The sequence below is a fragment of the Podarcis bocagei genome, assembly GCF_964188305.1.
Source record: "Podarcis bocagei genome assembly, chromosome: 4".
Lineage (NCBI taxonomy): Eukaryota > Metazoa > Chordata > Lepidosauria > Squamata > Lacertidae > Podarcis > Podarcis bocagei.
The window spans coordinates 36,311,109-36,337,381 of NC_138128.1; the positions used below are offsets into that span (position 1 = coordinate 36,311,109).

At 44.1% G+C, this 26,273-nt stretch overlaps 1 protein-coding gene and 2 long non-coding RNA genes across 5 annotated transcripts in view; 1 reads left to right on the plus strand and 2 right to left on the minus strand.

Moving 5' to 3' along the window:
• The window catches only part of ST6GAL1 (ST6 beta-galactoside alpha-2,6-sialyltransferase 1), an 82,683-nt gene extending 77,042 nt beyond the window's left edge, over positions 1–5,641 (minus strand). Inside the window, exon 1 of one of the 3 annotated variants that reach the window (XM_081192688.1) lies at positions 5,505–5,641. The gene's annotated coding sequence lies outside the window, so the exon portion shown is untranslated. Of the gene's footprint in view, positions 1–4,319; positions 4,556–5,116; positions 5,322–5,504 lie in introns of those variants that run through there. The other 2 variants (XM_081192685.1, XM_081192687.1) reach the window with 2 other exon arrangements.
• On the plus strand, positions 1,159–25,262 carry LOC308586323. Its single transcript, XR_014007809.1, has 4 exons — positions 1,159–1,440; positions 2,182–2,326; positions 22,871–23,023; positions 24,883–25,262. It is a non-coding gene; the product is annotated as an uncharacterized lncRNA (long non-coding RNA).
• Positions 7,990–26,273, minus strand: part of LOC308586327 — a 28,120-nt gene continuing 9,836 nt past the window's right edge. Inside the window, exon 3 of the long non-coding RNA XR_014007816.1 lies at positions 7,990–8,214. This is a non-coding gene — a long non-coding RNA (uncharacterized lncRNA). The remainder of the gene's footprint in view (positions 8,215–26,273) is intronic.

Below are 26,273 nucleotides of genomic sequence, written 5' to 3' on the forward strand. Positions count from 1 at the left end.
TCAGGTGACCACCATTGTCATCCTAAGAGAACGAGGGAGGCATTTGTAGTGAGTTTCAGCACCTCTTTCTCTAGAAAAATAGCACACACAGAAGTTTCACTTTGGTTTACTATGGATTAATCAATCTGGAAAACCGAATATCTAAGATTCTGTACTCATAGCTGCTGGTGCAATTTAGGACCACACTCAACCCAAAAGTGCAAACTTAGAGGTGCAAAAAACCTCCACTCTTATTGTGAATGCAAAAGACAGTCAAAAGTGTGTTAACTATATATGTGGTATTTTTTTATTTTGGTTCCAATTCCCATGTACAAGATACCTGCCCATAGCATCCTTTTAAATAAACCAATACTATACTTGTGCATTCTGAACTCAAGTACAAAGTTATCTCATAGGAAATAACTCTGTGATTCCTGGTAATCAGTCCCAAGGCAGAGAGAGCGGGGCAGTTGTCAAGCTGAGCTGAAGCGAGTATCGTGCTGAGCTTAGCCACTACATTTTTGTACATTTAATGTACTGTATGCAGTGAGCTAAGGTGCCCAAAAGCAAATGTCTGTAGCCTCATTTTCAAGGTTTGACATGTTGTTGGGATACTTACAAAATGAGCTTTAAAGTATTTTTCTTTTTCAATTTCCACTTCAATGTCATTTGCACTAGATGAAAGTACCGTGCACCTTGGTAACAATGCAAAGTTGCAGGACTACCTGGCAGGGGAGCAACTGGGGCAGTTTTGCTTAACATTTTCATAAAAGGAAAAAAACCACAGTATTTTACAGTGTAAGATGACACAGAATCTCAACATATAATTGTAACATATTGGGAGCTTTTCCTGACAACAATGAAGTAAATATTTTACACAGTTGTGTGTTAAACAGGCTATGTGATAGCTTGAGGTTTTTGTGGCTGCTCAAAGGAATGGTGTGCATTTAAGAACAGGAAATATAAATTATTTTTGCTCCTTTGGCCTAACTTAAGCTGGCTGTAAATTGTATCCTTGGGAGGCTAGAAGGGAGGGGATCTGGCTATTTTTTCATGCCTGCTGCCCAGGTGTAAAGAACTCTAAAGCAATCACAGAAATTTAGGGTGTGCCACGCACCCCACTCACACATGAAAACAAAGGCCACCACAGCCAACCACAAATGAATAACCACACCCTAGGCCAACCCCATGGAGGACACAAGGAGAAGGGGACAACAGAGGACGAGATGGTTGGACAGTGTTCTCGAATCTACAAACATGAGTCTGACTAAACTACAGGAGGCAGTGGAAGAAAGGAGTGCCTGGCATGCTCTGGTCAGTGGAGTCACAAAGAGTTGGACACGACTCAACGACTAAACAACAACAACAACAGGCCAACCCCAACCTCTCTCGCCACCAAAGGAACACAAGTGAACAGCAAAGAACCTGCACAAGCAACGCTGACACCAAACCCTACATATAGTAAGTAAAACAGAAACATCGCCACCCAACCCCACCTCCACCCATCTTTCCCCCTTTTCTTCCTAATGTCTCAACAAATGAAACTGTTTTGTAAAAATGTTACATGGGGGAAAATATGAGAGAGAGACATTGCACACACTTTTGGAAATCAAGAAAATCTTTAATAAAAAAGAAAGAAAGAAATTTAGGGTGTGAAGGGATCATGAGGATTACCTTGTCCAACCCCCTGCAGTGCAGGGATCTTTTGCCCAACGTGGGGCTCGAATCCATGCTCTACTGATCACATTAAGATAAAATTATGACTAGCCCAGACCAAACAGTCCCAGTTACATACAGTTGTACCTCAGAAGTCAAATGGAATCCATTCCGGAAGTCTGTTTGACTTCCGAAACGTTCGGAAACCAAAGCGCGGCTTCTGATTGGCTGCAGGAAGCTCCTGGAGCCTATCGGAAGCCCCCGTCAGACATTCGGCTTCCAAAAGAACATTTGAAAAACCAGAACACTCACTTCCGGTTTTCAATCGTTTGGGAGCCAGAATGTTTTGACTCCCAAGGCGTTTGGGAACTGTGGTACGACTGTAGTTTGTAAGAAGAGAAGGAAGAGGGAAAGCTACAAGGGTGAATTCTGTGGCAGAGCAGGTGGCCTGTCCTTGACAGTTCCAACTACTGGGTGAGTGAACCTCACGTAACATTTCCAAGCAAGGTGGCACCGGATATTAATTTTCTGTGGCAACTGCTATAGGGGAAGACGTGGGAGTGGTGTGAGAACAGGCCTTGGGGAGGAATCCTTCCTGAGTGAATAGTGAAGAAGACCAGCAGCAGACCACAACCAGAAGACCTGTGAGACTCAGCCCGGAGAAGCAGAAAGGAAGCTCTGCCCAAAGGAGGTAGGAATTTGGAAGAGGGAATCAGGAGATGCACAACCCAATCTCTATTCCTTTATCCCCTTGCAAAAAAGAATGATCTAAATAATCAGTGTCCTCCAAGAATGCTTTTAGCAGTCCCACCATGACCCTTTCCACCATCTTCCCCCAAAGGGGGTGTTTGCAGCTGGTCAATAGTTGTTCCAATCCAAAGGGTTTGCTGGGCTAACTAGTATACAGGGCCCAGCATGGAGCTCAATTGTGTACCCAAAGACAAGTGGGACGTTACACAGGTATATGTGCTCAAAATGTGGATCTGATAGACAAGTGGACAGCTACTGCGCCCCCATCACTTCTCTAGAGGTTTATGGGAAGAGGTTTTCACTGCCCTCTATTTCAGATTGCCAGGGCTTAATTTCAGCCGGAACTTACAAGAACTGAGTTCCAGCACCTTTTTAGCATTAAAGGTAAAGGTAAAGGTACCCCTGCCCGTACGGGCCAGTCGTGACCGACTCTGGGGTTGTGTGCTCATCTCGCTTAAGAGGCCGGGAGCCAGCGCTGTCCGAGGACACTTCCGGGTCACGTGGCCAGCGTGACGAAGCTGCTCTGGCGAGCCAGCACCAGCGCAGCGCACGGAACGCCGTTTACCTTCCCGCTATAAAGCGGTACCTATTTATCTACTTGCACTTAGGGGTGCTTTCGAACTGCTAGGTGGGCAGGAGGTGGGTCTGAACGACAGGAGCTCACCCCGCCGCGGGGATTCGAACCGCCGACCATACGATCAGCAAGTCCTAGGCACTGAGGTTTTACCCACAGCGCCACCCGCGGCCCCTAAAGCATTATGCGTCCCCCTAGCATTATGGCACAGCATTTCAGAAGCTGTGGGCATAAGAATAGAAGCACCCCTAAACATTTTGTGAATCTTTGTACTTTTGTCCATTTACTATATTTATTAATTTTTCCTGATTTGAACTACAAAATGACAGTACCCCTAAACATTTTTAGGGGGAGAGCGCTGTGCTCCCCTCTAAAAAAACTCAACAACTTTGGCTGGGTGCTCCCCTAAAGAAAGGTCCTTAAAAAGAATTTCCAGCACCTTTTTTTCCTAGAAAAAAATGCCCTGGCTATTGCTCTCACTGCTCTTATTCTACTGCTCTTGCTGCCCTCTGTATTACTGTAATATTGAAGGATCAACTTTGGGGGGAATTACATGATTTATACTGGGCAAAATCCTTGCCTTTTGAAGTTTTACTCAAGAACAGATGACAGTGCCTTTCTTTTGAATTCAAGCATAAATCCCAGGCACAATTTCACATATACAAGTCCTATTAAAGTCAAGTAAAATTATCTGCTCCAAACTATGTCCAGAACAGCAGCCTTAAACATACTGAAAAATATTATCAGCAACATATTAAAATCCAAATGTGTCTCCCTCAAGTTTCAGCATATTTTTATAATTCACACTTTTCCTTGCCTAGCAACAGGAGATGCCAAATGCTTCTACTTGAAAACAAAATATCTGGAGCAGAACCCATGACAGAAAAATATCTGCTCATGTTGTTCTTTTATCATGGAATCTGCAAGTTAAATGAACACACTCTCCATTATATAACTTTTATCTATTCTGGAACGAATGCCACAGAGAAAACATATACAGATACTTGATGTAATATTTAAGGTGCAATCAAACCGGCAGCTCTCCTGTGCAAGCCCTACTCAAATGGATTGTGAGATCTGCAACTGTTCCCGCTTCTCAGTGGATTGTGCCCACTGCTAATAAGAAAATAAAGAAACCATTAATTGCCTTTCCACACAAAACGTTGCACAGTGCAAACTCAAGAGGAGCACAAGATGTCACAACAGATGGCGAGAATATAAGGATCTTCAAGGGGGAAAAACAGCAGTATTGATTGCTAACATTATTATCTCAGCAGGCTGCTCTTTTCTACAGAGAACTGATGAACAAATGAAAACAGCATTCTGCAAATGAAAAGCAGGAGTGACTGAAAGGCCAAACCTGATGCACTGGAAGTTGTTCCATCTCCAAGTCATCTCTACATGCTGCCGCTGAGATCCAAGTTCATTCAGTCTTTGCTCCTGCTTGAATCTGCTTCAGCAACAACCTCAAGACCCCAACCTACAGGCAAACCGGGAAAACTTTTCAAGTTTGCCTCTGCAAAGTTTTCTATCCAAGATTTATATTGCCCACGTTTGGAAACTGAGCCCTCCAGTTAATTACCATTTCAGAAACAAAAACACGACCAACCTCGTTACCGTTTCCCCATCCCAAGAACAAAATCTTAATAAGCTAGAGGCAATTGGGAGAAACTAACCTAATCAAAAACGGGGGGAAATTCAATTCCGAGGCACCAGTTGCTTGATCGTTTTGCGTTGATAGAACGCTCCAAGGAAATCCTCCATCTATTATTTGCAGTAAACATTACAAAACATTACCACACGTTATGCATGCAGGGTTTCTCTGTCGCTCAAGGGAAATGCCAGGATCCTGAAAACGGCAGGACCTTGGCGATTTCCCAGTGCAAAAGTATGGGAGCCGCGTGGAGATGGGAGAGGGCAAGTCAAAGCTCCGGAGACGAATTCGAATTCGTCTAGCAATTGGAAGTGGCGCTGCAGGAGCGATGGGAAGGGCAGACTGGCACACCGCGAAGTCCATCCATCCGTGCGCGCCTACGAAGCTGCGCGCGGAGAGAGCGCCCTCCGCCCTGCCCGCTCCCCCCAAGCGCCAATCAGATGGGTAACCGGGCAGTGCGCGCGTGCAAGGACGGATCCACCGGAGTCGCTGCCTTTACTCACTTGGGAGCGCTCCTGGCGCCGCGTCCGACGCCACCGCCGCTACTGCTGGCCGCGGCCCAAAGCAGCCGTACGCGCGCCTCTCACTCTGTCTCTCTCCCTCCCGCTGCCGCCTTTGTTACCGCCCCGAAATCGCGGCATTTAAATGCCTCCCGCCCAGCCGTGGCCGCTGGGCCGCCGCGCACTTCTGCACAAAGGCTTGGCCTCGGCAGCGACGAGCTGCTGCCCGCGGGAACGAAAGCGTGACCCCCATCGCATCAATCAAACGCGAGCCCGGAGAGAGGGAGGGAGGGAGGCAGGATTATGCAAAAACAAGAGAGCCCCGAGGGCACAGCCTCGTCCGAGGCAGACGGGAGGGGATGAATGGGAAGAAAAAAGAGAGAGAACAAACCAGGATCCGCGACGCGCCTCGTTGCGCGGCAGCTCCCTCCGCGCCCCAGTTGCGCGCAGGCTTTGTGCCGCGTCTCGGCGCCCCCTGGGAGGAGAGGGCGTGGGGACCACGGCCCCCTCGCCCCTGCCGCCCAGCCTCACATCCTCCCGCCCTTGGTTCCCACGCCCTCCCTGCCCAAAGCTTTCACCCCGCTAGCCTCCGGAGCCCGTTCCCACGTGGGGATGGATGGAGTCGCTGGCTTGTCCTACCGAAGGGGGCGCAAAGGCTGCAGCGGAGAGGGAGAAGCTGAGGAAGCGCGCCCCTGTTGCGGGTGGCCGCTTGCTGGGGATGGGTGGCGGGCTCGTGGGAAGGACTTGGAGAGAAGGCGAGGGAGCATTGGCCACCCGGCTCCTTTGGCGCATCGGAGCGCGGACTGGATCCAGCAGAAGCAGCTCTTGTCTCTTCTGGCCGCGCCAAACCGTGGCGCACGCACACGCCGCCGAAGCTGTTGGCGGAAGCGGCTACTGTGGCAGCTGCCCAGCCTTTGTCTGAAATTTCCCGTCAGGAGAGGCCGTAAGATGGTCTGCAAGATGCGGCGACCCCCCAAAGGAAGCTGGGTGGGCGGAGAGGCGCATAGGATCAGAGAAAACAAAGGTTTAGTTGGAGCGCTGGTTTACCCAAAGGGGGAAAAGAGAGCACCTTTGAGCACATACAAAGTGCACTACCCTCGTGGCATAGCTACACACACGCACTTGTTTAGAATGGGGCTTTCAGGTCCGAGGCTTTTCAGGCAGGCTTAGGCCCCAGCACCTGTCATTTTCGAATAGAAACACTGGTGGGAAGGGAGAAGGTGGGGGGATGTCTGCTCTGAAGGGTCTTGAAGTTCCAAGCAAACCTACTGCAGCTGTTTCCCACAGACTACCCATCCTCTACTACACATACAAGCCAGGACTCAGGAGCATACATAAATCCACAATTTCCTGCAATACCACACAAGCAGTCTCACAAGCAGTCTCACAGTCCAATACCACACAAGCAGTCTCACAGTCCATACTAGTGCAACTAGGACAGGGTCACTTGCCCTGGGGCAGTTGGACAGGGCTGCAAAATAGGGTAGATGAAAATGGGTAGATAAAAAGCCAAGTAATATAGTGGTACCTCTGGTTAAAAACTTAATTCGTTCTGGAGGTCCGTTCTTAACCTGAAACTGTTCTTAACCTGAGGTACCACTTTAGCTAATGGGGCTTCCCGCTGCCACCACCCCGTGATTTCTGTTCTCACCCTGAAGCAAAGTTCTTAACCCGAGGTACTATTTCTGGGTTAGCGGAGTCTGTAACCTGAAGTGTCTGTAACCTGAAGTGTCTGTAACCTGAAGTGTCTGTAACCCAAGGTACTACTGTATGTGCTTGCTGGGAGCAGGGACAGACTTTGGTATTATGGTGCCCTGAGTAAGGACAAAATTTGGCACCTTAAATATTTCTTTGGCATCCTCTCCCTCCTTTCCATTCTGCACATGCTCTCAAGTGTGCTATGTCATAGTTGCAGCAACTTAAGCACCTGCCCACACCACCCTAAATCTGGTGCTGCTGGGAGGCTTAAAGAGGGCAGCAGACCAGACTGAAAGCAGACCCATTGCTGGCTTTCTGCCTGTAGCCTAACACAAGAAAGAATAACCAGCCATTGAACACGACTGATGGAGGTAGAGAAAATCAGAGGTTATTTCTCTCTGTACCCTGCAGAAGGTTTGGGGGAGGAGGGGTTACTGTGCAGCTTCTGAGCTTGACTCAAGAAGGGCAGGAGCACTATTTGAATAGGAAAGCTACAAAGGTACTCTTAAAAGTACATAACATAAAGCTTGCTTGACATTTTTTCCAGATTCTAACAATTGTTCTCCTCTGGTCAACCCAGGGCTAATTCTGTTATGTCTTTAAAAAAATTTTTTTTATTGATATAGACACATGTTTCCAAGAACGTAGGTTGGTCATTTTGAATTATTATGGTGCCCTGAGGAGGAAACAAAGAGTTGGAAGTTTGCCTCAGGCATATTCATTACCAGTTAGGGCACAGAGTGTTAGAACATGTAGCTGGATCCTTTTTCCCCCCACCAGACCCTTTGCTCCTCCCCACCTCCTCCTCTTCTTGCTTCTTTCTTTCCTCATCTAACCTAGTATTCCCCAGAAGAGGCCAATGTTGTGATTCGTGCACAATACTCCAGGGAAAGTCAGGAGGAGAAGGGGGCACTGCTTGCTTGCAAACACCAGCAGGGGAACAAAACAACACATTGTGCAAGGCCCAGTCTCTCAGAAAAGTTGCATTGGCTTGCGTGCCCTGAGTTTTGGTTTTTGTGCGCTGTTCTATACCCCAAAGCAGGGTTGTTGTTGTTTGGGAAAAAAGAGAGATTTCTTCAAGCTGTGTCTTAACTGCCCACACTGTTGTCATTTAGGAGTTTTCTTTTGACAACAATAAATAAACACATAATACAAGGAAGAAACTAATTGAAATAATTTTAGAGTGCAAAATTATTTTAATGGGATAACATCACCTAAGCAGCTATAGAATATGGTGGATATTGCACCGGTATAGTGGAAGATGTGTCTCATTCCATGGTGTATTGGAATATAAAATTGCTCTGCCCAGCTGGAGATGTTTGATCACATAAAACTATAGAGCTGGTGTTCAGTATTTTGAAATAGGAGAGGTTTGTCCATGGTTTTCAAAGAGGCCATCCTCTCTGAAAGAAAAGACTGGTTCTTAGAAGGCCTGTCCTGATGAGAAGAGAACATCCTAGGCAAATGTAAACTTCTGCCAAGTAAAAGTTGTCTTCCTGCTGCCATGTTTCCCAGCATAGAACGCTAGCTATCCAGTTACATTACTTTAGGGGAAAAGTAAGAAAGTATCCTAACTGAAAGTATCATAATGGACTGTCATGTGCTCAAGGTTACCTTAAATAACAGAAAGGCAACTACACCACATGATATGACTATAGGGTATATAAAAGCATGAGAAAGTAATTTGAGTAATTAAAACACATATATAAATTTAATCACGTTATACAAAATACCTGCTTGAACTAAATTTCATATAGAAAATAAACACACTTTAGCTTTTCAAGTAGTCGTCTGGAGTTTAGGGACACAGTATACTGAAGACCTTTGTACAGTCAATTCCCCAAACTGAAGATCTCATCAAAACTTATGAAAATGACTATTCAACCCCTGATGTATTTTGTTATCTTCAGAAAAGGCACATGTTTCAGTAATGGAAGCAGTCTTTCAACTTACGTCTTGCAGCAGATAGTTTAGAAAATGGCTTGGGCGCATGGGTTTTCTCTGTACCTTATGAATATACTGCTTCAGTTGATTTGTGATGCCTACTTTGCATTCAGTTGATCCGAATAATAATGGGAATTATAGTCATATCATGTACTGTAGTTGCCTTCCTGTTATCTAAGGCAATTTAGAGATGCTGTGTTCAAGGACTAATTTATTCATCAGTGTGCTCTATTCAACTTTTTTCTCAAGACTGTAGTTTGCAAGAATGAGTTTGCTCATCAAACTTTCAGTGAGCAAAAGGGAACAAAAAACTCTACTAGGAACATTTTTAGCTTTATTTCAGATTCATAGTACAATTTAAATTGTACTTGGAATATGAATTTCAAATACACACATTTTCACTACTGTCCAGCTCAGGTTCTCAGCTGCTGCATTCTGTTTTCTCTTGACTTTTCCTGTTGCTGAGCAAAGTATGTATCCGAACAAAGGGGATGGAAGCAAAGTTCACAGGTAGCTGAACTAAAAGGAAACCCACCCTCTCATTAAAAAAACCTCTCAAGTCAGCCAAACAAAGCAGTCATATTGTCCTTACAGGATATTTGGGCAAGTTTTTAGACCCAGACACAAACATATGTTATCTGTGGTGAGTTTGCAGTGATTATTTCTAGCCTACGAGTCAGCATGGGAAATTCTCTTATGCTGATTCAGACAATTTGTCCATCCAGCTCAACATAATGTGCTGGGGTTGGCAAACTTCAGGCTTGCTGAAACTACCTTGTTTTTCACTAGATCTACTGATCAGAGTCAGGAGCAAAAGACATATTTTAAGAACGAAAAAACAGGGCTCCTCTGAACATATTTTGAGTCTAGTAATTTATTTCCAGTAGCAGAACTGAATTGAGCTCACAAGCCTTTTGCACAAAAGTCAACTTTGGAATAGTTTACTTCATTTTAGTAGCCTAATCTAGGTGGAACAGGTCATTTGGCTGTGGGTATTGTTAAAAACATTGAGAGCCCTTGCCGGTGGATTGCAATTCACCCAGGGATCTAAAAGTGATCCTGATCTACATTCTGTTCATCTCTGTCTACATTGACTGGCAATGGCTTTCCAGGCCTTTGGGCAGGAGTCTTTTCTCTGCCTGGAAATGCCCAGAAATTAGCCTTTAATCTTTTACATTCTTTTTTAAAAATTTGTTTTCATTTAGTTTTACAAATGTAAATTTATAACAATACCAAATGCACAGCCGTATATAGAGATTTCTCTGAAATTTCCCACCATGGGTCTTATTGTTAACATTTTCAACTGCATATTATTTAATAATCTATATTTTGCATCTGTCCATATTGTCCAAAGTGTTTGTTACATTACAAGTGATATTAAAATCCTGCTAATGTTTTCATCTGCTTACAGTGGTCTCCTAAATAAATTATAATTCCCCCCCCCCTTCTTTCCTGAAGTTTTCGTCTTATTTATTTCTGAGCTTTCTGGTCAGTTTTGCCATTTTAGCATAGTCCAACAGCTTGGTTTGCCATTCCTCTCTGGTAGGGACTCTTTCGTTCCATCTCTGGTCTAGTAGCATCCGTGCAGCTGTTGTCACATACATAAAAAGTCTTTTCTGCTCCTTTGGCATATTGGTATTTATAATTCCTAATAAAAAAGGCTTCTGGTTTCTTTGCAAAAGTTATTTTAAACATTTTTTCCATTCATTATATATCATTTCCCAGAAAGCTTTTATTGACCTTTTACATTCAAAGCACCTCAGAAACATAATCTGGAAGAGATGAGGAAAAGTCTTTCTATGAGGTAAGGTTGGAAGAAGTGGGTACATTTAGCCATAATTTACAGGAGGGTAGATTGTAGTCTAACATTAAGAGAAATGTTTCAGAGGTAACAACTGAGGCAATTACTTAAGGAGACTGGAAGATTCTCTATCACGGAGTCTGCAACAAGGGCCGGGCAGTCATCTGTTGAAGACACCCTCACTCTGCATCAAGGAGAGTTTTGGATTACAGTGGTACCTCTGGATGCGAACTGGATCCGTTCTGGAGCCCCGTTCACATCCTGAAGCAAATGCAACCCGCGTCTGCATGGGTCACGATTCGCCGCTTCCACATTACGTCATTTTGGGCGTCTGCACATGCGCAAGTGGCGAAACCTGGAAGTAACATGTTCCGTTACTTCTGGGTTGCCACAGACCACAACCCGAAAATGCTCAACCTGAAGCTACTTCAACCCAAGGTATGACTATACTAGATAGCCTACTGAGAGCTTCAACATATGATTCACCAATACTAAATCTATTCACATTACTGAGCTTTACAAGTTGGCTCAAAGGGAAGTGTTTATCTAGTAAGTAAATGTAAAGGGACCCCTGACCGTTACGTCCAGTCATGGCCGACTCTGGGGTTGCGGTGCTCATCTTGCTTTATTGGCCGAGGAAGCCGGTGTACAGCTCCCGGGTCATGTGGCCAGAATGACTAAGCCGCTTCTGGCGAACCAGAGCAGCGCACGGAAACGTTGTTTACCTTCCCGCCGGAGCGGTACTTATTTATCTACTTGCACTTTGACGTGCTTTCGAACTGCTAGGCTGGCAGCAGCAGGGACCAAGCAACGGGAGCTCACCCCGTCGTGGGGATTCGAACCGCCAACCTTCTGATCGGAAAGCCCTAGGCTCAGTGGTTTAACCCACAGTGCCACCCGCATTACCGTATATATCTGGTAAACTACTAATATTTCCATGTTCTTTCTCCACTCAGAGCTATAAAGTCTTGCTGCAGTGGAGAACTTCATAAATGCACATGGTAACCTATGAACCACTCATGCTTAGCACTTTTGCCCTCAGCAGTATGGGGAGTTAGAAGAGAGCAGCACTGGAACTGGGAGCGCAAACAACTTTCTGTTTGTGCCAGTGGGTTGTGCCTTCAGTTGCAGCAGCCTTAATGATGGCTGACCATTTATGATTTATGGTGCTTTTAGTTTCATTCCATGCTCATGCTTTATAATCTATAATAAACATAAGATGAATGCAGTACTTTTATAATCATAGAATTGGAAGGGACCCCGAGGGTCATACTCAAAATGCACCAGAGAAATTAAAGGAGACTGCTAGTCATGAGGGCTATTAACTCCAGTATCAGAAAACCAGCTGCTGGGGGTGACAAGAAGAAAAATGTGACAGCATCCATAGCCTTCTTATGGGCTTCCCATAGGTATCTAGTTGGCTATTTGGTGAGCATAATGCTGTGCTAGCACTGGTCTCATCCAGCAGGACTCCTCTTGTGTTCAGAGACATGTGGTGATACAGTGGTACCTCGGGTTATGTACTTAATTCATTCCGGAGGTCCGTTCTTAACCTGAAACTGTTCTTAACCTGAAGCACCACTTTAGCTAATGGGGCCTCCCGTTGCTGCCGCGCCGCCAGAGCACAATTTCTGTTCTCATCCTGAAGCAAATTTCTTAACCTGAAGCACTATTTCTGGGTTAGCAGAGTCTGTAACCTGAAGCGTATGTAACCCGAGGTACCACTGTACAGTTCAGGCACCTATGGCAGAAGCTTTAACAATTGTCCAGTCTTCAGTGTTCACCTGGTGCTAAACTATCAACAGTACTTGCTTCAGTGGCTGACTTAACACGATTGCTTTTCTCTCGAGCAATTACAAACTGCTTAGAAGCAATAATCCTTATACACCCAGTAAATCACTGTGGTCTGCAGGAACATTTCTTCGGCAACCTCTTTCTTGTCTCTGCCAGGCTTAGGCAGAGCAACGGCAGCAGCTCCACTGCTGAACAAAGCTTTACTCTGACTTAAGCAGCTTGCTTTACTCCAGTTTCTCTTAGATGTTTATTGTGAAGTATGTACAGTACTTGTAGTAACTGATAGTGAATGTGTGCAATGGGTCTGATCAGACATTGAGATTCATTTCTGCTTACTCAGAAGCTCACCCTTTTTTGCTCGTTCATCCCTGATTAGCCAACTAGGGCAGTAATGTTTAGAAATGAAAATATGTAGTTATGAAAATCAGGTGTGACAGGCAGTGGAAAACAATGGAGGATCCTGTGATAGATGGAAGTAGTGTGAAATACTATGCATATCAGATAAACTGTAGTCAAACAAAATTGATACTTTGCATTAAAATGCAAGGCACGAAAGAGCTAACAACTTCACTGGCTTTGCAAAGGCAACTGAAACAAAGTGGAATGCCATGGTCATTTACATTCTCACAGTGTTGCAAATAATGGCCTTTGCTGCTTAAGCACAGTTTCCATCAACAATACTTAGTCCGACTATTTCAGAAGAAATAGCTTTTATTTTTTGAACAAGGTGTCTTTCCAAAATATGCCTTATTAATTTGTACAACATCAACTTCTCAAGAATATAGTTTTTAGAGAAGACTGAAGCCTTTGATGCTCAAAGTTGTATTTGCATGGTAGAAGGTGAAATTAGAGTTGAGCAGGTGGGAAAGAGGATGGGAATTTATGAAGGGTGCAAAGAAAGGCAATGGGAAATGAGCTTGTTTTGCAACCCCATGGCACTCTGTGGCTGTACTCATCCTCACGTGTTACTTTTCTAGGGGGAAGCAGATGCACAATGTTTTGGAAGGGATTTGGAAGGCACAGTTGAAATGCTACCCCTTGACCTCTTTGGTTGGCTTGCTAACACCATGAGAAGCTAGCAGTTGTTGGCTCTCAGATAAGGAGACAACTGTCTCTTCCTGTAAGCTCTGTAGGAACTTGTGGCCAAAAGTCCCCCTCATTGGTGTCAAAGAGTGAAACACCCTAGGGCAAGATGTCAAGCAACAGCAGCATGGAATCATAGTAGAATTGGAAGGGACCCACCCCAAGAGTAATCTAGTCCAATGCAGGAATCTCATCTTCCTGATGCAGGAATAACATTTTTTAAGCTAGCTGAACACCCCCCAATCTGGCCCCCAAAATAGCCTCAAAGAAGCTCCTGTTTCAATATCCTAACTCTGAAGCCTGGAGAGCTGCTGCCAGTCAGTGTGGCCACCACTAAGTTGGATGAACTCAGTGGTCTGACTCTGTGCAGTAGTCTAACTTCCTGTGTTCTCAGGTTCCAGCCCAAACATCACCAGTACAGCCCACCAGCAAGCTCATATTAAATGCAGCTGCTTTGCAAGTAGAGAACAGCAACCAAATAAAATAGGGCTTCAAGCAAATATTTATCTTATCATCAATTAGCACCTAGTGTTTGTGTGTCAAGAGCAAACTTGGGAGGGGTGGGAGGAATCTGATATGGGTGTGGTCATGTGTTTCTCTTTGAAAAGAAATCCAAACTAAGCCACTATTGCTATAGCAATAAAGGCTTGAACCTTTCCATCCATCATGGGTCCTTATTGGCTTTGGGAACCAGTGAAAACAGACTTTGTCTGATAACACTGCTCTTCCTTCCCTCAAGTTACAGAAACACATAGCAATTTAAAGCAGCATGCCTGAGACAGCAGATTCCAGGGGAAGTTCCCTTTTCTGCCTTCTTTTCATCTATTCAAAATGAGCTCCAATTCAGAGCAGCAGGGTGCAAGGAGTTTCTCACACCAGCCGTGGGGGAAACGGGGACCCTCCAGATGTCTTTATTGTCCAGCTCCCAGACATCATGGCCAATGTCAGGAATGAGAGGAGTTACAGTCCAAACACTGAATGGATGCCAGGTTAGGGAAGACTGCTCTGCAGACACGCACGCACACAGTTCTACAGAGTGTATCGCAGAACTTATCAGGCACACATAGAATCAAAGAATCATAGAGTTGGAATAGACCACAAGGGCCATCGAGTCCAACCCCCTGCCAAGCAGGAAACACCATCAGAGCACTCCTGACATATGGTTGTCAAGCCTCTGCTTAAAGACCTCCAAAGTAGGAGACTCCACCACACTCCTTGGCAGCCAATTCCACTGTCAAACAGCTCTTACTGTCAGGAAGTTCTTCCTAATGTTTAGGTGGAATCTTCTTTCTTGTAGTTTGGATCCATTGCTCCGTGTCCGCTTCTCTGGAGCAGCAGAAAACAACCTTTCTCCCTCCTCTATATGACATCCTTTTATATATTTGAACATGGCTATCATATCACCCCTTAACCTCCTCGTCTCCAGGCAAAACATGCCCAGCTCCCTTAGCCGTTCCTCATAAGGCATTGTTTCCAGGCCTTTGACCATTTTGGTTACCCTCCTCTGGACACATTCCAGTTTGTCAGTGTCCTTCTTGAACTGTGGTGCCCAGAACTGGACACAGTACTCCAGGTGAGGTCTGACCAGAGCAGAATACAGTGGCACTATTACTTCCCTTTATCTAGATGCTATACTCCTATTGATGCAGTCCAGAATTGCATTGGTTTTTTTAGCTGCCGTGTCACACTGTTGGCTCATGTCAAGTTTGTGGTCAACCAAGACTCCTAGATCCTTTTCACATGTACTGTTCTCAAGCCAGGTGTCACCCATCTTGTATTTGTGCCTCTAATTTTTTTTGCCCAAGTGCAATACTTAACATTTCTCCCTGTTAAAGTTCATCTTGTTTGTTTTGGCCCAGTTCTCTAATCTCTCAAGGTCGTTTTGAAGTGTGATCCTGTCCTCTGGGGTGTTAGCCACCCCTCCCAGTTTGGTGTCATCTGCAAATTTGATCAGGATGCCCTTGAGTTCATCATCCAAGTCGTTGATAAAGATGTTGAATAAGACCGGGCCCAAGACAGAACCTGTGGCACCCCACTAGTCACTCTTCTCCAGGATGAAGAGGAACCATTGATGAGCACCCTTTGGGTTCGGTCAGTCAGCCAGTTACAAATCCACTGAGTGGTAGCATAGTCAAGACGGCATTTTACCAGCTTCTTTACAAGAATACAGTGGTGCCCCGCAAGACGAATGCCTCGCAAGACGAAAAGCTCGCTAGACGAAAGGGTTTTTCGGTTTTGCGTTGCTTCGCTAGACGAATTTCCCTATGGGCTTGCTTCACAAGATGAAAATGTCTTGTGCTTTTTTCTTAAAGCCGCTTGAAGAGGCGCAGTTGCAACGGACCGTGCTTCGCAAGACGAAAAACATCTCAAGACAAAAAGACTCGCGGAATGAATTATTTTTGTCTTGCGAGGCACCACTGTATCATGTGGCACCTTGTCGAATGCCTTGCTGAAATCAAGGTAGGCTACATCCACTGCGTTCCCTTCATCTACCAGGCTTGTAATTCTGTCAAAAAACGAGATCAGGTTAGTCTGACATGACTTATTTTTCAGAAATCCATGCTGACTATTGGTGATCACAGCATTCCTTTCTAGGTGCTCACAGACTGTTTGCTTAATGATCTGCTCCAGAATCTTCCCTGGTATTGATGTCAGACTGACTGGGGGATAATTATTTGGGTCTTCTCTTTTCCCCTTTTGGAAAATAGGGACAACATTTGCCCTCCTCCAGTCTGCCGGGACTTCTCCTGTTCTCCAGGAATTCTCAAAGATGACTGCCAGTGGTTCTGAGATCACATCTGCCAGTTCTTTTAATACTCTTGGGTGCAGTTCATCTGGCCCTGGAGACTTGAATACATCTAAACTAGCCAAGTATTCTTGTACTATCTCCTTAGTTATTCTGGGCTGTGTTTCCTCTGCTGAATCATTTGCTCCAAATTCTTCAGGTCGGGCATTCTTTTCTTTATCGGAGAAGACTGAGGCAAAGAAGGCATTGAGGAGTTCAGCCCTTTCTGTGTCCCCTGTTTGCATTTCACCATCTTCTCCTCTGAGTGACCCCACTGTTTCTTTGTTCTTCTTTTTGCTATGGACATACCCATAAAAGCCTTTTTTTGTTGCTTTTAACCTCTCTAGCAAGCCTGAGTTCATTCTGTGCTTTAGCTTTTCTGACTTTGTGTCTACATGTGCTGGCTATTTGTTTGAATTCCTCTTTTGTGGTCCCCCCCTTTCCATTTTTTGTACACATCCTTTTTTAATCTTAACTCAGTTAAAAGTTCTTTAGATAGCCACCCTGGCTTCTTTAGGCACCTTCCATGTTTTCATCTCATTGGTATTGCCTGAAGTTGTGCTTGCAGTTTTCTAGTTGAAAAGAAAGCTTTGCATTTTCCACCCAAGCTTGGTGCTTTAAATATCTTACACAGACTTCAAGTAATTTAATTTCTGGCTACTTCCAAGCACAACTGCTGTTCAGGAGTCTTCCCCCCCCCCCATCATCACATAGAGCTCTATATTCTGAAAGAAGACCCCTTCTGCCTGATCATGTGAATGAATTAGTTGACATACCGGTACATATTGTGGTCTAAACCACTGAGCCTCTTGGGCTTGCCGATCGGAAGGTTGACGGTTTGAATCCATGCAACGGGATGAGCTCCCATTGCTCGGTCCCAGCTCCTGCCAGCCTAGCAGTTTGAAAGCACACCAGTGCAAGTAGATAAATAGGTACCACTGTGGTGGGAAGGTAAACGGTGTTTCCGTCTGTTCTGGCGCTCGTCATGGTGTGCCGTCATGCCAGAAGCTGTTTAGTCATGCTGGCCACATGACCCGGAAAACTGTGGACAAATGCCAGCTCCCTTGGCCTGAAGTGAGATGAGTGCCACACCCCATAGTAGCCTTTGACTGGAGTCAACAGAAGATTTAAGCCACTTGCAAATTTGAGCCATGCACCAGAAAACTTGCATATTGCAAGTTTTAGTGCCTTGTGCCATGTAAGAAGTCCTACAATATTCATTTACAACTTAGCTTCCAATGCACCCACACTTTCCCTTGGCCTTTTAGGTCACACCAAGCTGGTTTATAGAGGCACATAAAACTGGCTGCATCTGCTACTAGGGGATGAATCAGACAATCTGCTTGCCAGTAGCTGAAGGCAGGGAAAGTAGCCATCAGGAGCTTGGCGGTTCTGTGAGTGTCTCATTTAATTCATGTTCTGCCTTTCAATTAAGGAGCTCAGACCAGTGCATTAGTCTTACATCAATGTGACAATGGTAGGCTAGACCAAAAAATAATAATTTGCACAATGAGAACAAAGCTGGGATTTCTGAAATCTCGGCCCCACACAGGCTAGTTGCTAGATCATGGGTTGTCTGTTAGCCCTTAGTAGAGCCAGTTAGGAGGTTAATAAATATCCACACAGAAACACACATTAATATAATAAAAGAAAAGAAAAAGGTGAGATAATGGGTTGATTATTTACATTCAGTTTTAAAATGAAAATTTTAAGCAATCTTCATTTGGAACACCCCCTGCCCCCCACTCCCAATAGACAACACTGATAGAATTGTGGAACATCAATAATTTTACAGAGCTTCTTTTAAAAGGTGTGTGTGTAATGTAAGGGATAGCATAATACTTCTACCTTGGCAATTAGCTGTAATGGAACAAATTGCTGAGTACTAATGACCTACATTTGGAACAGAACTATCCTCTGTGGGGTGAAGTAAGCTCAACAGTCCAGGTACACTTACTGGAAAATACTGCATCACTAAAGGTACTGTAATTGCTTTTGAAACACAGTGCATTGGAAAAAATCTCCCAGCCTGAGACGGGGAGGGGGGTGGAATCTAAAACTGAACTTGGCAGTAGATTTCTGACAAAGTCAATAATCCAGAAAGACATTAAATAGGTGTTCTGGGAGATCTTCTCTGAGTAAACAGGGAGTATTTGCTGCTAAAACCATCAGAAAATACCTCCTAGTAAAATACTGTTTTATATCCATTATGCTTTTTTATTATTATAAAAAAGTGATGTTTTGAAGGATGCAGCCCATGTATACTCACTGGATCTTTAACAGTCTGTGGCTAGAATCCAAAGCACTGTGAAGTTCAGAGCTACTCACTGCTTTGCATCCCCAAATGTGTACCAAGCACTCTGACAAGGAAGAAGAGGAGGTGAATCATACATGCAATGTCTTAAATACTTTGAAATCGGGCGTCTAGAAAAAAAGCTTGCAGAATTCGACTTGCACAATGGAGCTTTCTGGCTCCCCCTCCCCATAATTGCAGACACACACACCCCGCACCCCAAGAATATGATTATTACACAATTTGTACTGCTCTGATAACCAGGGAGTAGTTAGGAAGGAACCACATCCCTAAACAAACAATTTAGCTTGTGTTGCTATTTGCACTAGAAGCCCCACTGGAAACAATGGGACATATTTCTGAGTTGACATTGCACTGATTGACTCCCTATAGAAATAAAAGAAACACTCTTTTACTTTCTCAGCTCCACCTTTAATAGACAGATGAGTAACTCTATTGTGGCTTGGCCCAACAGAGCATATTTCATTGAAAACACTGTTTTTCAGGAAACGGAGCAGCCTTTAAATTTTGAGCAATTATGAATACCGTACTTCAGACCTGGTCTGGCAAGAACACGGAAGTGCCTCTCAAGTACAGAATTAGCACTACTTTGCTATAATGGGGTGGGGTGGAGGGTTTGGAGGAATCTAGCCACTCTGAAATTGCATATTCACAATCAGCCAGGCTATTTTATTGGCAGGCTACTAAAGAGCCTTAAGGATGCTCCATGCAGGCATTGCTTATATGTTAATATGCCATCAGTTTTGTCTCCTTTGCAGGATAAGAAGGAAAGCTAGTGCCCCAGGGCAGGTATTGTTAACAAAGCTATTGTACTACCAACCTTACTGTATGCTTGTGAAACATGGACCACTTATAAACGCCATCTCCAACTCCTTGAAAGATTCTATCAACGGTATCTCTGAAAAGTTTTACACTTGGGAAGACAGGCGAACGAATGTCAGTGTACTGGAAGAAGCAAAGATCACCAGTGTTGAAGCAATGATTCTTCAACATCCACTTCGTTGGACTGGTCATGTTGTGCAGATGCCTGATGATCGTCTTCCAAAGCAACTACTGTACTCTATTCCGAACTTAAAAATGGAAAGTGTGGTCAACAAAAAAGGTTTGAAAACTCTTGCAAGGCAAATCTTAAAAAATGTATTATAAACACTGACAAATGGGAAACACTTGCCTGCAAGTGCTCCAGTTGGAGAACAGCCGTTACCAAAGGTGTCATGGACTTTGAAGATGCTCGAACTCAGGACGAAAGGGAGAAACATGCTAAGAGGAAGGCTCACTTGGCAAATGCACATCATGATCAACTCCCACCTGGAAACCTATGTCCCCACTGTGGAAGGACATGTGGATCCAGAATTGGCCTCCACAGTCACTTACGGACTCAGTTAAGACTGTGTTCATGGAAGACAATCATACTCAGCTACGAGTGATCGCCAAAGAAGAAGATTGTCATGTGTACAGGACATAGCTTAAGGAATATGATTTCATCAAGCAGCATGGCAATAGGGGTCCCTCCAGGGGATGGGCCCATTTAGCTACACTGGTCAAAGAGGTGTAGATGCAACAAGTTTCCACCCAAAAAATGTAAAGTGTTCTCATTATTGCCCTGGTCATTTTATTGGAATTGAAAAACTACTACACATAGAGGAAGCATTGCTATATTTTTTCAGTACTGGAATACTCTTTCAAACCTTTGTTTAAAAATGAATAATAACCTTGGGCTTTAAGGAGCACATTGTTCCATTGCTTTAGTTCCAACCGGTCCGCAATCCTGTTCTTTGCCATTCAGTTACTGTGAGCAACATTTATTTATCATGGGACGGGTGTATTTAGAACCAAGATAAAACTGCCGAGCTCCCTTGTTATTTTTGTAATTGCTAGAACGTGTAATGCCAATATAATGTTGTTCCATTTATAGTACTGAAGTGTTTTTATATAGTGTTGTATTTGCTATCATGTTGCTGTTATTCCTGTTCTTAAGAAATTGGCCTTGCAATTGTTGAGTTTAATTGCTGCTATTTGTCATAAGCTGCTCACTGTTTCTTGCAGAAGGATTCTGCAAAATCCGCAGATTCTGATGATCCACTGTACCTAGCTGAATCAATTTTAGCTGAAAATCACTTCACTTGAATATTTAGTTCCACCACAGAACCTGTGTTCTGACTTCATTATTCTCCTACTTCCTCTTTCTTGCCCCCAGCTCCTTCCTCTGTGGACCCCCTGCTTGCTGAAGCAGAGATTTTTGCTCCACTTTCTCATAAGCAGGGATGTGTACCAAGTTTGCATTTTTTTGAAATTGCTTACAAAATATCACATCACTCACAATTTCATGTCCCCATCAAAGCAAGTGAACATTAAATGGGATTCTGGGTTTGCAGTATTACAATGCCCTGGACCATATTATTTTTAAAATAAATGTATTCATAAACTCTGTTATTTTAGCTTTAGTTTATGGACGCAGAATTAATCTGCACCTCCACGGACAGCTGTGAGTCCAAAATGACCCCAAGGCTGTGTACCTGGTCCTTCAGGACCACAGTTATCCCATTCAGAATCAGGGAGTCCCCCAAACCTGCCCATCCCCTGTCCCCCATAAACAGTACTTCTGTCTTGTCAGGATTCAACCTTAATCTGTTAGGTGCCAACCATCCTCCAACCACCTCCAGACACTCACACAGGATGTTCACTGCCCTCACTGGTTCCGATTTAAACAAGTGGCAGTGCTGGGTATCATCCACATACTACTGAACACCCAGCCCAACCCCCCTGATGAGCTCTCAGCAGCTTTAGATAGATGTTGGCAAGCATGGGGAAGAGGACGGAGCCCTGAGGTACTCGACTGGTGAGCACCTAGCAGTCCGAACACTCACCCCCTCCACTATTTTCTGGACATGTCGCAGGATGAAGGAGCGGAACCATTGCATAACAGTGCCCCAACTCCCAACCCGCCCCCCCATGGTCCAGAAGGATACCATGATCTATGGTATCAAAAACCATTGAGAGATCCAGTAGAACCAGGAAACAGCTTTCACCTCTATCCCTAGCCTGGGGGAGATCATCAACCAGCAAGACCAAGGCAGTTTCAGTTCCATAATGGGGTCTGAATCCCAGTTGGAAGGGATCCAAGTGGTTCACATCCTCCAGATGTGCTTCGAGTTGTCCCTCGACCACCTGCTCAATCATTTATCTTATCTTCTCATATTTATATGTGTTTTATTTTGGTTGCTTGGACCTCTAGTTTATTATCCCTTCAGTCTCACAGTTTATGGACCCCACCTCCTCTTGCATGCATGTCATTCCTGTTTTGAACAGTTTTGTTACCCTGTTTGAGTTGACAGTCGTCAACGACTGGTACATCATCATGGAAGGGGTGACATCAGAGACTTCGCACTGGAACCGCCTCTATTTCATGATTTTCTATATTGTGACCATGGTGGTGGTGACAATAATTGTAGCCTTTATATTGGAGGCGTTCGTGTTCTGTATGAACTACAGCCGGAAGAACCAAGATTCAGGAGGTTGTTATTCCTGTGCTGATTGAGTTGTTGCTAGATTTTTCCTGATCAAAGTAGTCCATGCTAATACTTTCACAGAGTTAATTCCCCCTCCCCAATCCATATATTTTGCAGAGTTATTTTCCATTGCAGCAACGAATGTGCATCCTTGGATTCTGTGAGGTCGACAAACATCATCTCTGTCTTGGTAAAGACCTGTGGGAGTTACTGGGTCAATCTGCCAGGACATGCTATTTGCACAGTTCAAAGATGCCAAGCGACTCTCAGAACACGCACAAGTGAAATACGGATCTACTGAGGAAGCTCATCAACAATTTACAATGAAATAGGCAGCTTCTCAAACTTTTCATTTTCAAAGCTAGCCAGTTTTTGCCACTGCATTCATTGCCATTTTCCAAAAGCATAAAGAGCCTAGCAAAGTTGGAGCCCTGCTTGTGCAGACAAATGCCACCAGATACAATTAATTGCCACATTAAGTGTCACTGCTCTCCACTCTGCTTTCAGCATAATCCTATTACCCCAGCGAGCACTTCACTTACCCCAAATGGTATGACAGGGCATGAGATTATTACTGCAACTAAGAGTAAAGGTAGCAGGTCCTCCTACTGATTTCAGCATCAAGAATATACCATGGTCAATAGTAACAAAAGCTGCTGAGAAATCCAGTAAGAGTAGCAACCTCTGCTTTACTTAAAATCAAGCCGAAAACATTTTATCTCCCTATTTAGCATCACCTCTTTCTTCTGCCTACTTGTCTCCCTGTTGAATTATAGATTGTAAGATTCTCATGGGAGGGACCAATTTTTCTTACTGTCATTCCATACAGAACCTTGCATGATGGTGACACACGTGAAGCAGTGTTCAGAATTCCCCAGGAATTTTGCAACTGGTGCAGGTCCAGTTGTGACCATGTGGAGATCTCTGGATGCCAGGTTGGCAACATCTGCATCTGGCTGGCCCCTCCAGCTTTCTTGGGCAGGTAAGCAGAAGAGTTTATTTACTGAATTTATATCCCACCTTTTTCTCCAAGGAGTACATGGTTTACCTCCCTCCTCAGCTAATTCGTACAACCCTGTGAGGTAGGTTAAGAGGCTCTGACTGGCGCAAGGTCACCCAGTGAGCTTCATGGCTGAGTGGGGATTTGAACCCTGATCTCCCAGGTCCTAGTCCAACACTCTAACCACTACACCACACTGGCTTCCTCCAGGACTTCTGCTATGGGGCAGCTATATAAATCAAATAGGTAAATAAATATGGGGAAAGCAAAATGTCACTTAGAGAAGGATCCAAAATATTTTCTCAAAGCTTGAATTTGTTTTATTCTGGATTCAAAGAATCATAGAACTATAGAGTTAGAAGGGGCTACGTGGATTTTTTTTTATGTTTTCAGTTTTCATGTTCTGTAAAGTGCTTTGAGATTTTTTCATTTAAAATATAAAGTGGTATAGAAATGAAATTAATGATGGTGACGACGACGATGACAATAAATCCCATTGGTATCTAGACATTCCATTGTGGCAACTGTAACCTAGGTTTAAGGTGCCATTTCATGGTTAGCTTATATATCTGAGTTTCTAACACTGATGTGGAGAATCTGTGGGCCTTCAAGTGGCCTGCTTAGGTGTCTAAGCTGTCTCAATTAATTCCTCCTGCTCCAAACTTTTCTGCCTCCCTGCTGAATTCACGCTCATCCATCCTCCCAGTATCAATAACACTCCCTCCCACTCATTATACTGTATTAATAATATTCCACGTCCAAGACATTGCTTTTAGATTTGTAAAACTCTTGATTTAGCCAACAGTGAAGTATCGCTCTTCAAGGGGAAAACAAAGACTTCCACATTGGATGGCACTTCTAAAAGGCTGCCTAGCCAAAGGAAGGAGAGTTGTGGGGGCAGGAAAAAATATGAGAATATAAAACAAATGAGATCAGCAAAAGAAGCATATTTCTGTTTCAAGGAGGAAGTTGGAAGAAGCCCAAAATCACTGCTGGCAGTGAGAAGTGGGAATCACATCTTGGTATACCACGTCTGGAGCTATAAATAATAACAAGTCACTATTTCCTGAAAACAATGCATCTCGGAAGAGCTTCCGTTTTCATAAGCTATTTTGCTTATTTAAAATGTTTTTACACATTTTAATTAAATGTTTTCAAAAAAAGAAAGCTTTTATGTGTCTCTTGACACGAAATTGTTGATGCATCTTGGAAATTAGATCTGAGCTTCTAACTGCAAAAAACATCTCATGACATGGAAATGTGGTCCTCTAACAAAGTATTTAAACTCAGATACTATTTTCTTGTGTAGTGGTGATTTTAGTGTTATCATTTTAATATATTCACATTTTATTTTTATTATGATTATGTATTACCTGCCCTTTGCCCTAAAGTCCCAGGGTATGTTGCAACCCTAAAAACACAAAATATTAAGAACAGTTCAAAAGAGTAGTGATGTTGATATATTCGCTTTATAAAACTCGTTATCTGCCCAGGGCTACTTGAGGAAGAGAGGGAAACAAACACGCTTCTGTGCCTCAAGATTAAAAAATAAATAAATGCAGCTGTAATACACACAGGAATAAGTTATATTGAACTCAATAAGGCTTACTTCTGAGTAAACATATCTAGCTGTTTTCTAAATCTTAGAGGATCATTATTATTATAAGCCCAGAATTTTCCCATACCCCCTAACATTTTGAGAGGAAAATTTGGGGCACACTTCCATCCCCACCATCCAGCCAATCCCATCGCTCATTCGTACACCCTCTCCCTGCTTCTGCCCCCTTCCTCACCCGCCTGCCCCATCCCTCCCCTCTCCTACCTTTGTCCGGTGTCTTCAGGCTCCTGCTTTGCAGCTTCAGGAGACACCACACAGACCAGAGCAGCCTGAGGAAGGTCACCCTGCCCTGCGCAGTGTCAGAAGATGCTACATGGACCAGGCCAGCCTCTGCCTCCTCCTCCGATGCTACAGACATACTTCCAGAAGGCAGCTTCCAGAAGTGCCACAGTGGATGAAGGAAGGGGAGCGATGATATGTGGCATCAAGGTAATTTCCCCCCTTGACTGTTTTTGGGTCCCACACTCTGATGTGAGCCACCTGACTTGCACCCAGGCCCAGACAGAGGGGGGGGGCATATGGGCCACTTGGCCTGGGCCTTCGATTCCAAAGGGGGCCTTGGTCAGCACATTCACAATCGCAGGGGATGCACTGGGGCGAACGTGGAGGCGCAAAGGCGGCGGTGGCGGTGGTCGGATTCCCTGGGGCCATGAAGTTGGAAAATGTTTTTCCAAATCTTTTAATTACGCATTTTCTTATCATTACCAGCTACAACGACCTCCAATGAGAGAAGTTTCAATATATTAAAACGAATTAAGTCTTTCTTTCGGTCAACAATGGCTCAAGAACGCCTAAACGGTTTAGCAATGATAAACATAAACCATGATAAGGCGAAGTTGCTTGATTTTTCCTGCGTAATTCAAGAATTCGCAGAAAAGAAAGCCAGGAAAGCATTTTTAAATGTAAATACTTAAAATAATCCTTTTCCCTATGTGGTTTTAAAAAGCACTATTGTATATCTATATTTTCCATTTTGTCTTTATATGCAGATACGGTTCAAGCCTTGAAATAAAATTATTTGTCAGCATAACTTTTGTGAAAATTATTTACCGTATATACTTACTTATTTATAAGGCTTCAGTTATCTCCAGGGTAAAAGGGGGGAGCACATTATCTACCTGGCCCGGGCCTCTGCCTGGCTCTGCTTGCACCACAGCATGGAACCAAACAATGAGCCCCAAAATTGGTCATCTGGGATTGGGATCAGAAGCTGGGGTGGCTTCTGTCAATCTGGGATGTCCCAGTTAAATCGGGACACTTGGGAAGAGTATGCATTCCTAATTTAGAGTGCCTAAACCACGAGTCTTCCCATTCATTCTGCTTTTACAGAAGTGGTTCCTCTGTCCTCCAAGTCCCTGTTCAAAGAAGCTTGTCACAGGAGCTTTGTTAAATGGTGGTCTGGCAGGCCTGAGCTCCAGGTCTTTTGTGGCAGATCCCAGACTTCCTGCTCCTTAGTATAATACTATAAAGAAGAGTTGTTACTTTGCTGAAAGGGCAGCTGGACACTGCAAAGCACAGCATTGGCAAAATCTCAGCCACACGCCATCTTAATTTCATATGCCTATAAATCAGCATATGGAGCTCTTATGCAAATTTGTGCCATGGGCCTACCCT